Below are 4,340 nucleotides of genomic sequence, written 5' to 3' on the forward strand. Positions count from 1 at the left end.
TTGCCTGATGCTATCCAGCAAAAGCCTCCCTGCAGGGGCTTGGGTGGGGCGAGGTCCCACGGGATCAACAGGGCGGGGTTAGCAATTATGGCTGCTCTCAGTCTTGCCCTCAGAGGCTCCGAGTCTCAGTGTCCCAGTAATCGCTGCAAGCACCTCTGAGAGAAAGCCGCCCTCGAGTTCCGACAATGCCAGACAGTCCAGTTTCTCCCGTATGAGTCTGGGTCCCCAGAGACTCACCCGGAACTGGAGTCAGGGCCCTCGGGAGCTTGAGACTCCCTCCCAATTGGAAAAGACAACCATGTCCTCAGTTGCCAGCCTTCTCTGTATGCGCCTCCGTATCTCTGCACTTTACTTCTGCACCTCCTCTGAGTCTCAGTGTGCTTTTCTCTTTCCTTTTAGTTGTAGAATTTCCACTCAGCCAGCCTTCCTGTGGTTCTGGATGATGTCCGTTTTGTCTTTTAGTTGTATTTTTGAAGTGGTTGTGCGAGGCAGCAATTTCCAGTGTTTACCTATGCCACCATCTTGGTTTCTCCCAAAACTGCCTCTTTCTTATTCTGAACAAAAATGAAGCATGTGAGAGGGTCCAGAAAGGCTTCTTGATTGGCACCTGCAAACAGGAAGATGTTCAGTGGCAAATGTCTTTTTACAGCACTTTGAAGTTAAAATTATATTTAATTCTGTGAATTAATAATTTCTGCTTTATACATGAATCACAAACATTGGTTTTATTCCTAAGGAATATTTGATGAGTTTATAACAATATTTTTACAGAACCAAGGAAAAGAGATGACACAAGGATAATAAAATAGGGTTTTCTCCCTTCCCTGGCAAAGCAGATAGTCTGTGTAAGTCAATTTTTCTAAATTACCGTGTGTAATTTTTAGCCAAGAAAGTAATGTGAAAGTGAACACAGCTATGGGGCATAAGCGCTTACAAGGGCCACAGAGCACATCTCTCAGTCTCCATGTTAGATATTTTTAAGAGATTTTCCCCCTCTCTTTCGGATTATAAATGATTCACTTTTTTTTTTCACCTTTGCTATTTTCATGCATTGAATATAGCGTGTCTGAAATCATTTTAAGCCAGAGAAAACTGGCTTAACTGTTTCACTTTTTGGATTTCTCTGTAAGAGCTCCTTTAACACCAGGCAAATTGGGGTTCACATATCATCAAAGCCAAGAAAATATGGCAAAGTCAAGAGTATTTGAAAACAGCTGCAAAATGAAATAAAAGTGGGGAGAAAAACTTTTCAAGACAAGCCAGGAAGATGAGGCAAGTTTGGAAATGTTAATAAAACATGGAGAAATGAAACCATAATAAAGTTCAGTTTTATACACCACAGCATGTTTTTCATTGAAACTGCGTTTCTGATGCCCATGTTCTCTTCATCTGAGTTAAAACCTCCCTCTACATCCTCCAAGTCATTATCCTTGAGGACTTCTGACCAAATTTCCAATATTAAAATAAATTTAAAACACGTTCATCTTCATCTATTTTAACATTAGTGCTATGTTCATGCAAATTCTCTGCATTGATTTTTCTCTCTGGGTTGCAATACTTGTCATTCTGACCACTGGAACCACTGCCCAGGCAGTATTTCACTGTCTCATTCTCTCATGTTCTCCTTCATTCGCTCATCATTCATTCAGCTCAGGCGATGGGCTCTCCTATTGAACAGCGGCAGAGTGGAGTGTATGGCTGTGACTTCTAGAGCCAGATTGCCTGCTTCTTACCAGCTCTGTGACCTTGAGCAGTTCACTTTGCTCTGTGCCTCCATTTCCCAAATATGAAATGAGGGTGGCAATAACTACTTCCAACTTTACTGGAGCATTGTGAGGATAAATGAGTTAATACTTGTGACAGACTTAGCACATAGCAAGCCTTTCATAAACACCTAGTGCTACTGGCACCTGCAATGGACTTTTATTTGGATATTTTTGAAGTGAGTGAGTGCTGGGAGGGGGAGGGGATGTTCTTTGCCTACCCTGGGATTTGTATTTCAAATCAGTGCAGCTAAATGTTTGTATTGCCTTTTTGAACACGGTTCTGTCTGATAAGTATAAAATTATGGTGTTTTTAGGAATCTGACTGAAGACCTTGTGCATAAGCGATTTTATCTATATCCCTTAAAGTTGATGGATCCTGAACACAATCTCCATTTCCCGTCTCTATCTTTGCTATGGAAATGGCTCCCCTCAGTGGAATTGCTGAGTTATTACACAGTATCCTCCCCTCACATTTAAGAACAGGAGTCCCGCTTTAATGGAAACCAGCATCAATAGCTAAAGCCATTTTGTAACATTACATTAAATTGGGTTTAAAATTATTTTCCCAAAGAGTCACTCAACCAACCAAAACCCCATTCCAATTTCATAACATCATAATGTCCTATCAAGAAGAGAGTTAGTATTGAGCTGTACCAACAAAAGGCAAAGACATATTGCCACCTAATTAAAATGTCTATCTATTCAAGTTGCAAAGTAGTTTACACATTTGTTTAATTCTGTGCATGTTTTAAACATCAGTCTTGGCCCTTTAAGAAGTATCTGCATTCTGGTAGGATTGGTCTGTTGACCGCTAGGAAACCTGGGGGAAGAAAGAAGAACCAGGTATTATACTTGTCCAGATGCCAAAGCTGGTCTGGACATTATTGAGATCTTCCACGTTTGAACTGGCATTTCATAAAGTATTTGCAGGGTCTTCCAACTGCTGGGCATGCTAACTATGCAATCAGAACAGGCTTTCCTGCTCTCCTGGTCTTCTTTTGTGACATTTGGGGATTGGACTAATCGCTTTACAGTTCTGGAATTAAATAGAAATTAGTGAATTTTCTAAATGTATATTAGTCAATGTATACTTTCAGAGAACATAGTCATGGACCAGCTGATGATAATGATGATGATGGTGGTGGTGATGGAGATGATGATGATAGTGACACTTATACAGCACTTACTATGTGTCAGGCTCCTTCACATAGTAAGTGCTGTCACATACATCACATGAATCATCTCATATTATCCTCACAATAACTCTTCACAGTAAATACTCTTCTATCCTTATCTTACAGACAAGGAAACAGTCACAGAATTTCACAACACCCTGCCCAAGAGCATGTGGCTAGTAAGTTACTAAGCTGCAGTTTGAACCCTGCTCCTGTTCCTAACAACTACACTATTCTGCATCCTCCATAATGATTAGAAGTAAACATTTTAAATTTTATGTGAATATCCATTATGTGTTGGAATTAATTATATTTGTTACTAAGCATATGGTTAATGAAAATAAAATTTTATTTTTAGGAAAGCATTCCAAAGAAGACATAGAGATAGCCAATAAACCCATGAAAACATGCTCAGCATCACTAGTCATGTAGGAAATGCATATTAAAACCACAGTGAGATACCACTACACAACTATTAGAACGGCTTAAAAAAAAATTTAAACCTGACTATACCAAGTGCTGAAAAAGATGTAGAGCAACTGAGAAGAGCACACACTGCTGGTGAAAACACAAAACAGTACAGCCTTTTTGAAAGAAGCAGTTTGGCTCCTTCATATAAAGTTTGATGTTTGCTTATTATATGACCCAGCAATCCTGCTCCTAGGCATTTACCCAAGAAAATGAAAATATTTTTTCATACAAATATCTGTAGGCAAATACTTATACCAGCTTGATTCATAACCACCTAAAACTGAGAAATATCCATCAAGTGGAAATTATATAAATAAACTGTTAAACATTCATACGATGGAATACCCCTCAGTCATAAACAGGAACAAACTACTCATACATGTAGCAGCAGGGATGAATTTCATGCGCATTATGCTGAGTGAAAGAAGGCTACTCAAAAGGCTGCACACGCTATCATTCTACTCATGTGACATTCTCCAAAAAGCAAAGCCACAGGGAGAGGGAATAGGTCATTGGTTGCCAGGGCCCGGGGGTGAAGGAAAAGAACTTCTTGGAGTGATGACAATGTCTGTATCTTGGTTCTGGTATCATTAGCCATTTGTCAATTATATAATAATGTAATGTAACCATGTGTTAATTATACCTCCACAAACATTTACCGGAAAAGAAAAAAGAAGGAAAGACAAACAGAAGGAAGGAAAGAATGGAGGGAGGGAGAAAGGGACACGCATTGGCAAGAGAACCAGGGTAGCAAAGTGACTGAGAGCACGGATGGGCCTAAGTGTAGACTTCCTGTGTTCAAACAGGGTTCAACCATTGTGGGACCTGAGGTACATTATTGGGCCTCTCTGTGCCTTAATTTCTTCACCTATAAAATGAGATAATAACACTTCTTTTCTTTTCTTTTTTCTTTTATTGCTTAAAGTAT

Source organism: Myotis davidii, unplaced genomic scaffold (genome assembly GCF_000327345.1).
Source record: "Myotis davidii unplaced genomic scaffold, ASM32734v1 scaffold556, whole genome shotgun sequence".
NCBI lineage: Eukaryota > Metazoa > Chordata > Mammalia > Chiroptera > Vespertilionidae > Myotis > Myotis davidii.